Here is a 12,918-nt window from a genome sequence, read left to right on the forward strand (position 1 = left end):
GGGGCCAGAACTGAGGCTAGGGGTCAAGCTGAGCATCAGGTTCCTGGTTTGTGGTCCCAGTGGGTGCCAAAGGTGGGGGAGGCCCCATGGGTGCATGCAGGTTTCTCCCCTTCTGAGGGTTTTGTGCAGCTCCAAATGGCACAGTTTCTTCCTGGGTGGCAGGCGGAGTCCTGGGGTATCACTCAGGGGTCCCCTTTCTGGAAGGCTTCGGTGCCAGACCTCTGGGGACAGAAGCCTGAAAACACACACTAGGGTTAGGCTTAGGGCCTAGGAGCATGGCAGGCCCAATCTGCGAGCACTGAGATAGGCTCCTCAGTAGGCTGAGTAGAGTGCATGAGTTGCTGGTGTTCTAGGGCAATATAGGCCACGTGCGCATCTGGCGAATAGAGCGCTTCCTCCTGAGGTTCAGGCCATGACCACTTGGGACCATAGCCCAGGCCCAGGTGGCTCCCTTGAGGGCCCCCACTGCTGGAAGCGAGGTCACCATTGGTTTACAGCCTATTCTCATGAGCTTTTTTCAAAGCTCATGAGAATTGGCCAGCATTGTGTGGCAATTCGGGCCACACATGTGCCTGGTGTTTGGAGCGCTTTCTCACCAGGTGCGTGTTATGACCATCCTGTTCCATGTGCCAGGTCCACGTGGCTCACATGAGGGCCCCACTGAGGTGAGCTCCCCGGGGGCAGATTTGTGGATCTGGGTCAGGTTGAGTGTCAGGCTCCAGGTTTGTGGCCAGGGGGCCACCAAATGTGGGAGGTGGCCTCAGTGGGGCATGCTGGTTTCTCCCACTCTGAGGGTTTTGTGCAGCTCCAAATGGCAGTTTCCTCCTGGGTGGCATGCGAGGTCCTGGGGTGCGGCTCAGGGGTCTCCAGTGTGAGGGGCTTGGGGGCCAGGCCTCTAGGGACAGAAGCCTAAAAACCCAACCTAGGGAAGCTCCAGCAGCACAGTTTCCAGGGTCTTGCCCACTGCAGCTCAACACTGCTTCCCTTGGTGGCAAGCTGAACTACCTCATCTTTCAGCATCTGTTGCACTGGAGCTCAGCACCACCTCCAGTGGTGGAAAGATGAATGATGACAGCTGCTTGATGGCATGGCAGTGTAGAAGTCTGTTACTAGAGACAGTGCTGAGCTGCATTGGGAGAGCTGCTGGGAGACATGCCAGTGCAGCTTGCAGGCACTGAAGGCAGTGGTGATTCGCATTGCGAGACCCTGGAAGAAATGGAAATGTTGGTTCCTGCCCCTGCTGGCAGTGGTCAGCTGCAGGGCGAGGGATGCCAGAAGGATTTGCGGTGCTTCTGACGGCCACCAGAGACAATATTGAGAGGCAGTATAAAACCATGGATGGTGTGGATGTGCAACTTGTCACCACAGAAGGCAGTGAGTGCTAAGCTGCCATGGGAGATACTGGAAGGAAGTGACAGTGAAGTATCCCCCCATGGCAGGCACTGGTGAGCTGCAGTTTAGGATGCTGCAAGGAGTGGCAGTGCAGTGCAGTTTCCTACCACTGGAGGGAGTGTTGAACTCCGGTGTGAGATGCTGGAAAATTTTGCAATGCCCTTTCATGCCAGTGGATGTAAGGGTGAGCTGCAGTGTGAGACCCTAGAAGAAGGGGCAGTGTTAGTTCCCACCACTGGAGGCAGAGGTCAGCTGCAGTGCAAGAGACAATGGAAGGCTTTGCAGTGATTCTTATGGCCACTAGAGGCAGTGTTGAGATGCAGAGTGGGAGGAGGAATTCCGAGGCTGTGCAGCTTGTTGCCACTGTAGGCAGTGGTGAGTTGTAGTGTGTGACTCTGGACCGAGTGGCAGTGTCAGTTCTCACCAGGGAAGGTATGAGATTTCAGTCTAAATCTCATGAGAACTCAGGCAGTACTTATGATATTTTTACCCAGATATTGGGAGAACTCATTCCAAATATGAGATGAGAACTTATTCCAAGCTGGAGAGATCTTATTTAAAATCTCCTGAGGAAAGATCTCTTGAGAACCCATTTCAAATATCGCAAGAACTCAGGGACATCACACGATACCAGTCCAAATCTCGTGAGAACTTATTCCAAGGCTGGAGAGATCACAGTCCAAATCTCCTGAGATCTCGGGCAATTCTCATAAGAATTTACCCAAATCTACCGATTTGGGTGGATTTCTCATGAAACTTGGGTAGAAACCTTGTGAGATTTCAAATAGCGTGAGAACTCAGACATAGCATGACCTCAGTCCAAGTCCTGTGAGATCTAGTTCAAATCTCATGAGAACTTATTCCAGAGCTCGAGAGATATCAGCCCAAAGCGATTTGGGAAGAAAGCTCATGGGAATTTGCCAGAAATCCCCGAAAACTTGCTCCAGTGGTGGAGGCCCTCAGAGAAGCCATATAGGCCTGGCCGGGGGTCCAGGGGGTCACAACATGAAGATAGAGAGTGCTCCAAATGCAGTGCATGCATGCAACCTGAACTGGGACAGAACGCCAGCCAATTCTCAGGAGCTTTGTGCCCAAATCAATACTCATTTGGGCAGAAAGCTCATGGACTTGGCTGGACGTTCCTGGAGAACTTGATTCTGGCAGTGGGGGTCCTTATGGGGGTCACCTGGGCCTGGCATGAGGTCTGCATGCTCGGGGCCAGCACCATATGAGAAAGCCCTCCAAACGTAGTTGCCCACATGGCCAGAATCACTGCAAAATGCCAGCAAGCCCTGCCCTCTACTCAGCCCCCTGGGAAGCCTGCCTCAGTGCTGGCAGGTTGGACCAGAAATGCCCCTAGGCCCTAACCCTAACTCTAACCCTAGGTTGGGTTTCCAGGCTTCTGACCCCAGAGGCCTGCCCCCAATCCCTCCAGATTGGGGACTCCTGAGCCATACCACAGGACTCCACCTGCCACCCAGGAGGAAACCATGACATTTGGAGCTGTGCAGAACCCTCAGGGTGGGAGAAACCTGCATACCCTCCTGAGGTCACCCCCAGCCTGGTGCCTGCCCCCTCAAACCCAGAGCCTCACACTCAGCATGACTCCTGCCCTCAACTGTGCCCCCAGGGAGCTCGCCTCAGTGGGGGCCCTCAGGGGAGCTGCCCTGCTTGTGGTTCAGCTCCACCATGGCCCAGACCTTGCAGGAATGCATCCTTCACCACATTCTATTCATTAGAAGAAAAGGGAAGGGAATTAGCCCTCATCTTTTTGGGGGACAGCTAAGAACAAATTTGTAACCATATGTTAAGACAATTATACCTCCTGAAAAGTCTTTCAGTGCCTTTTATGACATTCATACCTCTTTCTTCATATCATAGTCCCTCAGCTCTGCTAAAGTAGTGGCAGCTGAATGAACTCATGGTGACTTCTCTATGTGCACGCCTTTGTACATGTCATTTCTTTTCATCTGTAATACCCATCCTACTTGCTTACCTCTCTCATATCCATTGATCCTTCAAAATCCTCATTAGATGCCAAAATTATCAAACTCTTCTTCCTGTTGCTGTACCCCCTACCACTTGCCTTTTACCAGGTAGATTTAATACAGGTACATTATTTGCCCCTCCACAACCCCCACCTTTGTTTAGCTCTTTCTCCATATCTGTAAGTTCAGGCTAGTATCTTTTATCTCTGAATCTTTATTGCTTAGCACAATTCCTGCCATCCTTGTTGCAATACCTGCTAACTAAGAGTTTATAAAATTAAGGTGTGAACCCATTGTTAGTAGTGCCTGACCCCCATAAAAGCTCATTAAAAAAAAAACAAACAACAACCCAAAGGAACAAAATAAATTGGTAAGGAATTTAACCAAGTCATTGGCAGTAGGTAAGTGGCAGGGGAAAGATCTGAGAAAAATGCTGTGACTGTATATAAGAAAGAGAGGGGGAAGAGTGAGGATGATTTAGGAGTGTCTAATTAAGCTGTTGGGTAAAAAGAAAATAAGAGTGAATGAGCAGGAAGGGAGGAGAATGAGCTTAGTTCTGAAGATGCAGGTTTTAGGATGTCTGAGTTCTTCTGCAGACTTGCCTCATAGGGCTTAGGAAAAAAGTTCTGAACATCAGTAGAGGGGTTATACCAGAGATGGATGGGAGAGATGTTATCTGTACCACAAGTTACTTCATTCATAAACAATGGGAAAAAAAGTATTGTCAAGTAGGAAGAGAGCCAGAAGAGTTGTTACTTTCACTAAGGTCATGAGGGTAGAGACAAAGCTGCCATGGTATCCTGCCCATCATTTCCTAGGTGTCACTCACACTCTATTTTCTGGCCAACTCTGGGCTCTATCCTCTTGGCCATGATTCATAAACTACTGTGGGGGAAGCATTGGCCACTCCCTGTGCTAACAACAGTGGTTTAGAGACTTTTACAATACCTCTAAACATTCCTACACCCAGTGTACCAAGGCTCAGTTGAACTTAATTCAGAACTGTAAAGCCTCACTTAGAACTGTTGTTGATAAGTCAATCAGTCGGATTCTAAGTGCCTCTTATTGGTTACTATGGATCTAAAAATGAAAAGGTCACTTCTCTTCTTGGAACATAAAAAAAAAAAACTATTCACCAGAAGTGAATGAAATTAGTTTGTCAGTGACACCTTCATCAACTGGCATAAGGATAAGTATGAGACAAAATTGGGCAGTGTTGAAAATTTGGCTAATTTGGCCACCATCCCATGGAAACTTTGAGTCATGTATAAACCAGTTTGGGGAGAAAATTGGATTTGGGGACAACTTATTTTTCCTATATTTTATTTATTTATTTGACAGAGAAAGAGAGAGTGAGAAAGGAAACACAGACAGGGGGAGTAAGAGAGGGAGAAGCAGGAAGCAGCCTCCCTGCTCAGCAGGCTTGATACCAGTACCCTGGGATCATGACCTGAGCTAAAGGCAATCGCTAAACAACTGAGCCACCCAGGTGCTCCAACTCTATTTTTTTCCCCAGTCAATATATATATTTTTCCAAACCTTGTTTATTTTTAAAGCTTGGGGTAATTTTAGAAAGTTTTCAGAGTCTATTTCCCTTGGGAGAACCTCTCTCTAAAAGAGATCTGGTTTCTAATCATCTTGACAACTGTAAAAGAAGTCATCCATGTAAGTCCAAATGAGATATATCAAAGCCCCCCTTGATCATTTGATGAGCCCGCTTCACTCTTTCAAAACCTGGGACAAGAGGTTACTTGATCTTGTTACTTTCAGTGTGTCTTCCTCTTACCTCATTCCAGTTCAGCAGATGGCCAGGAGGAGCAAAGTTGTCTTTTTCCTTTTTGAGTGTTTCGAGTGCACACACATGGGATTTAGGCAAATAGGGTGTTTATGTCTCAGGAAGTCTCTGTCTGACCTCAGGCAGCTCTGCAGTGCACATTCCTGTGAGTTACCTGTGCTGGTAAAAACATCCTGCAATTCACAAAGCCATCGCCTCTTAGTCATGAAGCCAACACACCTGTCAAGAGAGTTTTATTTTAACTTGTTAATGACACCACAAATAGACAGAGGACAATGCTGTCATTCCAGGGGACAGTTTTGCACAGTGGGTCTCTTCCAAGGCCTGCAGAATACTGCAGCCTGGCTCTGCTTCCTAATTAGAGAAGATCCTCCACGGACCCCATAAATCAGTTGTCATTTGAGAACTGTCCTCCTGTGTGAGCTGGGAAGCTCTGCATCTGTCAGCACCGAGGCCAAACCCCATGGCAATTACCGCTGCCCAAGAGTTCCTGGATACGGCTCATTACTCAGCAGATAACTATATTTTTCTCATCGCTCTGAGATGACAAAGTGGCTTAGTAGGCACTGTTCTGCCTATTGTGTTCGTAGACATGACCTCTGGGCTCAGGGCTCTCAGTGAAGTTTGGAGAACAGCTCACAGGAGAACATGATCCGTCACTACCCTGAATTTGAATTCCTTTTGAGAAGCACAGAACTGGATTTGGAGGTTTCATCTAAATGTCATCTCACTTAGCCTTAGCAAGGTTCGGCCAGGCTGATAGCAGCATGCTTGGTGCCCCAGGAGCAGTGTTGGTCCTGGCCTGCTGGGTGGAGACATTCAGCCCTCTTTAGAGGTCCTCCAGAAAGCCCATCACCAAGGGACATGATATAAAGTCCACTATGTGCTGAACTGTGTCTCTTGCAAAATCCATCTTTTGAAGTCCTTAAACACCCATATCTCAGAGCATAACCATGTTTGGAGACAGGGATTTTGCAGAAGGGATTAAGTGTAAATGAGATCATTAGGTTGGTCCCTAGTCCAATATGATTCATGTTTTATAAGAAGAGGAAATTAGGGGGGCCTGGATGGCTCAGTCTCTTATATGTCCAACTCTTGATTTTGGCTCAGGTCATGATCTCAGGATTATGACCAGGAGTCCTGTATCTGGCTCCCCACTGAGTGCAGAGTCTGCTTGAGATTCTGTCTTCCCCCTCCCACCTCAGCTCCACCCCCTGAAACTGACCCTCCCCACTCACTCGTTCTCTCTTTCTGTCTCTCAAATAAATAAATAAATCTTAAAAAAAGGGGGGGGGGAGTAAATTAGGACACAGACCTAATTAGGATAAAGATGGAAAATTATGAAGACAGAGGTAGACAAGCCAAGGAGAGAGGTTGCAGGAGACACCAACCTTGCCAGCACCTTGATCTTGGACTCCAGCCTCCAGAACTGTCAGAAAGTAAGTTTCAGTTGTTTAAGGCACCAGTCTGTGGCCCTTTGTGAAGGTCACCCTAGCAAATGAATACAAGCATTTTCTAAAATCTCTCATAAAAACATGTTATTTAGGGCAACTGGGTGGCTCAGTGGGTTAAGCCTCTGCCTTCAGCTCAGGTCATGATCTCGGGGCCCTGGGATTGAGTCCCGCATCGGGCTCTCTGCTCAGCAGGATGCCTGCTTCCTCCTCTCTCTCTCTCTGCCTGCCTCTCTACCTACTTGTGATCTATGTTTGTCAAATAAATAAATGAAATCTTAAAAAAAAAAGTTATTTAAATAGATTGTGATCAAGCAATGATCAGCATATTTTACTAGAGGATTTGAAAGAGACAAGAATAGAGGTTTAGGGGGGCGCCTAGGTGTCTCAGTGGGTTATAGCCTCTGCCTTCGGTTCAGGTCATGATCTCAAGGTCCTGGGATGGAGTCCCGCATCGGGCTCTCTGCTCAGCAGGGAGCCTGCTTCCCCTCTTCTCTCTGCCTGCCTCTCTGCCTACTTGTGATCTCTCTCCCTCTGTCAAATGAACACATAAAATATTAAAAAAAAAATAGAGGTTTAGGCCATGCACAAAGTTCAGCAATTTTAATTGAACTAGGTGCCTAGAAGATTAGTAACAATTCAATATAACAGATGAGTAGATTTACTTAAGTTTACATAAAGTAGTAGAAGTAACTTTAAAAAAAGAGAGGAATACTATTTTAAGAATTTAGGAAAAAGTGTTTTCTAGCATTTTTTAAAAGTTTAATGACCCAAACTAATTCTTTGGGGTACTATACGCAGGATTTTTGAAGTAAAGAGTAGGTTATGTCCTCAGGGTTCTCGTAGCTGTTTCTTAGTTCTTTCATTCTCACTCTAGATATTCGTGTTTATCTACTCTTTGCTCAGCACTGAGCATGGAGAATGAACAAGACCCTTCCTACCCTCTAAGAGCTCACCCCCTCAGTGGGAAGGAACTTAATCCCCTCTACAATGCTATACAAAACATTCGGGATGTAGAGAAAAGAGCCATCAAGAAATCCAGCTGAAAAAGTTAAGGAATACCTTACCAAAACGGAAAAGAAAAGAGGATCACTGGGGAGAACATTGTATGACCCAGTGAAAATTATTAAACTTTCAGCTTCTGGTGCCTCTTTTGTAAAATTGGGTGGGGGGGGGGCGGAATGCATTCTGTATCAAGGTGTTAGGAAGAGTTGTTATCTTAAGAGTATCTAGCACATAATTTACACCCAATAGATTTTCATCCTTCTCTGTAATTTTGCTTCTCCTCTTTCTCCTTCTTTCTTCCCCACCGCCTCCTCCTTCTTTTCCTGATCTCATAGTCTTCCTCCTGTGTTATCCTGTATCAGGCATCATTCCAGCAAAAAGCACCCTAGGTACCTGCCAGTGCACCAGGGAATCAAGCCATTTAGGTACTTGCCCAAACTAGAGTCACATCTTCTGTTGACCTCCTTAAGTGACTTGTACCTATCAAAAAAAAAAAAAAAAAAAGGTAAAAAAAAGTAAATGATGCAGGTTCTCAACACCAACAGACCCAGCCACCAGTCAGAGGGCTATTGCTCACATCATTTAGTTTTTACTCCAAACATAGTTTGGGCCCAGCATGTGCTTGGTACCACATCATTTTCAGCCCTTCACTGGTGGGATTTCCTTTTGGTTTCCAATGTCCAAGGAAGAATGTACCTCTGAATGTTTAGGTTGCATATGCAAATGATCTGACTCAGGATAAAACATTTGTTCCTGGGTGGAGAAGATATTTGGACCCATTCTAGAACTTCTCTTGGAGTAGAAGTGGTGGGACAGGCAAAGTCTGATGAACACTTCATTTCCTCTTTTGAGGCCAGAACAGCCCAAAGACCCCTCTCTGGACTTTTTTCTTTTTCAAAGCGTTATTAAACAGCAAGCCAGCCCGATTTTTTGCAGTGCTTTCTCACAGGAACTTTGCAAGCATGGTCTAATCCATTGTTGCAATAAGAACTTTATCTTTTGTAAGGAAATTATTGTGTGATTTATTTCAGTACAGCAGGCACTGAGCTCCACTTCCTAATCTCTTATTTCCCTTAAGAAGAGAAAATTTATTGCCAGTCTGGTAAATGTTAAAGGGCTTTAAGTCTGTAAAGGGAAATTTGGCTAAGGATTTCCCAGAAGATATGTGTATCAAAAATGAGACAATTCATGCTTGAAAAACTTACTACATGATATTTCAAAATACCACCAAAATACTCATGATGCAGAAAAAAAGAGAATCTTTTGGACTTTATTATATGAGTTTTATGTTGTAATATGCTTTTCATTTTGAACGATTGCAGGGGAGGGTCCCACAATCAGAGATTGGTGAAGGTCTTAATCTGACCATGACTTGAGTCATTATCAAATAGGTAACTCCAAAGCTACCTAAAATAATAGTTTTACTTATAGAAGAAAGGGATATGCTTAAAATACACAGGGAATATGGGAAGAGCAAAGTGGCACCTTGAGACTGGATATCTCAGGCTGGAGTTGGGTGTGAAAGAGAAAAACACAAAACAGTGGGCACGTTAGAACAGACACTTCAGAGAAAAAGATGAGAAGCTTAGCTTTAACTACCATGCACTTTAGTGGAAGACTGCCCCAAGACTGCCCTATGGCTGCACACACACACAAAATAAATAAATAAGAATTGAATTTAGATAGAAATGGATATTTCAAGATAAGGATAGAATCATGAATGGAAAAGATCAACAGGGGAGCACAAATATTTCCAAAATAGAGACCATCCGTGGAGAGCCCTGTCACTGGGCTCTGCTTGTATGGCCCACGCCTTGAAAGTTCTTTCACCAGCACACGCCTCTTGACTGCTTTAAGACTGAAAACTGGAGTCCCTCCATTAATATCACCATCAGGGCTTGAAACATAAAGAGGGCTATTATTTTATAGTGCTTATCATGTCTAGGCCCCCTTCCAAATACTTTATATTAATTCATTGAATGTTACCCATAGTAGGCAGATACCAACTTGTATTATCCTATTAAACAAATGTGGACATTATGGTACAAAGAACAAAAGTCATGTTTTCCAAGACACAAGGCCAGTAAGAAACAGAATTTGTAATGAGACCCAAGAAGTCTGAATTCAGAGTCTGATTGCTTAACTCCTTAGGAATCCCACCTCAGTCAGTGAACGACATGTGTGGTCTTTGGCGATCCTGGTGGTACACCCTAGATCTTCCAGGCCAGCATGTTTTCAAGCATTCTGCTCATCGCACCCAAATAAATTCCCATATTCCAGATATTTTCTGTCACAGATAATAAATGTTTGTATATGTGTGTATATGAATGTGGAAGTTCCAGTCACCAAATATTTCAATTTTAAAGTCCTAGTAAAAGCTATTCTATACTTTAGATTATCTAGCTTTATGCAAATAAAGGACTTATAATTCATTGGCATGAAAAAACCCAACCTCTGTGGACCTCAGTCTCTTCATCTTTAAATTGAGAGTGTTGGACCAGATGAACCCCCATTGGTCAAGACTTTATATTTTATGTGTGTCACTCACATCCAGGTTCAGTCCCATTTCTGCTGAAATAGCATGTTGTAATCAGCCTTCCAGGAAAGGATTGTGAAAATTCATTCATATGCTCTATCGTCCAATGGAGCACATTCCTAGAGGTAATTGAGTCTGCTCAAATCAATGAGTCATTAACCATCTGTAACTCTCCACAGATTAATTACCAATACCATTGTTAAGACCGTAACCTGTTTGTTTGTACCTAGAGAAATGTTTTTGTACTTTCACTCTTAATTTGGCAGCAGCTGATATTAATTCAGGCCATACATCATACTCACTGGTCTTTCATGACTGCCATTTCCCACAGGCAACCTGATTATCCTACTCACAAAAACAGCAGAGAGCACCTAGCTTGTAACATAGCAGATGAACAATACTCCGTGAATGAGCTTTCTGTACTAAATGGGGCATGAGGTTCATTGGGCTCCCTATCACAGTCCAGAGGACTTGCAGCAGAGAGGAAATAACTCATTTAAATAAACTGGAAGAGATCAAAGAAGAGCTCCAAGCCAGTCAGCCAGTTAAAACCCATTTAACACCTCCATAGAATTTAGCACCTTTCTGCTTAAAGTCCTTTGGTGGATTAAATATCCAGAGGACTGGTAGAGAGAAAGGAACCAATATTTCTGGACATTTGATACAGTCACTGTGTCCAGGCTAACGATGGTACCAATAGCAACAAACCTTTGTTCCATGGGCACAGTTCCAACTGCTCTCTGCCTATCCATCCTTCTCATCCTCACATTAACCCCAAAAAGCAAGCACAGTTTTTTAGCCCTATGTTCTTGCTTTCAAAATTACAACCAATTTAAAAAAGAGCGAATATTACACCTGTTGTTCAGATGAGACACCATGTTTCAGATGACTGTATAATTTGGCTGGGTTCCCACAGCAAACGGATGATTGGAGTCAGAATTTACACTCTTGTCCGTCTCACTCCAAAGTTGTGTTATTTCTTTCTTCATCATGAATCTCAATACTTTTTGAACAGCTCTGCATTCTATCTTGTATCTGACAGTTTCTAAGTTAGAAGGGACCTTGATGATTTCAAGCTCATGCTTTCATTTTGTAGAAAAACATTGCTCCTTCAAAGGGTTAGTTGGTCTGAAACCCGAGCTTTTGCCTTCTTGGTCTGAGTCATCTCTACTTGTGTCCCTGCTCCTCAGTAGGGCTCATCAATTCTATCACAATGATCCTTAAGTCTGAGAGCTCACCTGTGGAGTTAAAAAAAAAAAAAAAAAAAAAAAAAAGGAAAAGAAAGAAGATAAACGAAAAGAAGAAACAGACTGGTCAGCATGATCATAAACCTACTGAATCCAGGTTATCTAGTTAGCAAATGTGTGACACTGATGTTACTCTAACTTTATGCTATATTAGTATAAACTCCTATAAACTAAACATTGGGTCACCTTGTTGCTGTCAGAATTACAATGGACTTCAAGACATATCAGGACTTCAGCAGACTCAGCAAGTAGAGAACCAGGATCAAAGACTATGGCTTCTGATTTAGCAGTAGATTCAGCTATAGATTTGGTCCTTGAAATAAGGGAAAGGAAGTTTACAGGTGCATGGTGAACTAAGGAGGTCGTCTCCAGCTGTCCCAGAGGTCTTTAGGCAGTGGAGAGGCTGAAGTCAGGCAGGAGGTAACCCTGTAGCTTTGCATGACCTGGGTTAGAATGGGTCCATTACCAGAGTGGTGATCAAAGGAGGAGTCTACACTCTGGGAAGCGAGGCTGGCAAGGTAGAGTGTAGTTGGCAAGGCTTCAGTCACATAACCTAGGCTTTGGAGAAGACTCTCAGCCCCACAAAGAATTTTTAGTACTAAAAAGGAACCAAACCAGAGGCTTATTCTTGGTTTCTTCATGTAAGCATCCATTTCTTTATTTAAGTATTGATTGCCTTTTAGACTAGGCACTAGAGTAGGGGGCTTGCATGTTCTAACATGGCAGTGCAGATTATTTGTTCTTTCTTGGCCATCCAGCACATTTGAACATGCTTCCCATATTAAAAAACTCCTCCCCGGGACACCTGGGTGGCTCAGTTGGTTAAGCAGCTGCCTTCGGCTCAGGTCATGATCCCGGCGTCCTGGGATCGAGTCCCACATCGGGCTCCTTGCTCAGCAGGGAGCCTGCTCCTCCCTCTGCCTCTGCCTGCCATTCTGTCTGCCTGTGCTCGCTCTCTCCCTCCTCTCTCTCTCTCTCTGATAAATAAATAAAATCTTAAAAAAAAAAAAAAAACCAACTCCTCCCTTATGATTCTGAGGACTTCCAGAAGCTAGAGACTCTATTTTTTAGCTTCCCTGGCTAACCCAGCTGCCAGGTTACAGGTTGTGATCTAGCGCCTGTCCATCAAAGACCAACCAGGGCCCCAGGCCCTGTGCTAGGCACTAGAGATTCAAAGCGCAAGAAGACCTCATATATTGGGCTTAGTCCGCACCCACCTCCGAGGAATGGTGCCTGTGGATACATGGACCACCTTGATCAGAAGTGGCTGGGAGGCTCTGCAAGGTTGAGTCTGTGCGTGTTTAGAGTGGGTGTCTACAGCTGCCCAGGGAAGGGAGGCCCTGATCATAGTGAAGAGCCCTGGATGTGGCCGTATCTCATGTATCCCCCCTCAATGTAGTCATCACCATCAGCAAAATACACCCAATGACTGGAAGATGCAAAAAAGGTGAGTGAAGGGAGGCACCTTTTCATACACAAACTAGAAGCTCCACATACCACTTCC

At 44.9% G+C, this 12,918-nt stretch overlaps 1 pseudogene; it reads left to right on the forward strand.

Moving 5' to 3' along the window:
- The first annotated feature begins 1,268 nt into the window (after window positions 1-1,268).
- LOC132002639 (heterogeneous nuclear ribonucleoprotein A3-like) overlaps window positions 1,269-12,918 on the forward strand; it is an 84,928-nt pseudogene continuing 73,278 nt past the window's right edge.

The sequence above is a fragment of the Mustela nigripes genome, chromosome 15 (assembly GCF_022355385.1).
Source record: "Mustela nigripes isolate SB6536 chromosome 15, MUSNIG.SB6536, whole genome shotgun sequence".
Lineage (NCBI taxonomy): Eukaryota > Metazoa > Chordata > Mammalia > Carnivora > Mustelidae > Mustela > Mustela nigripes.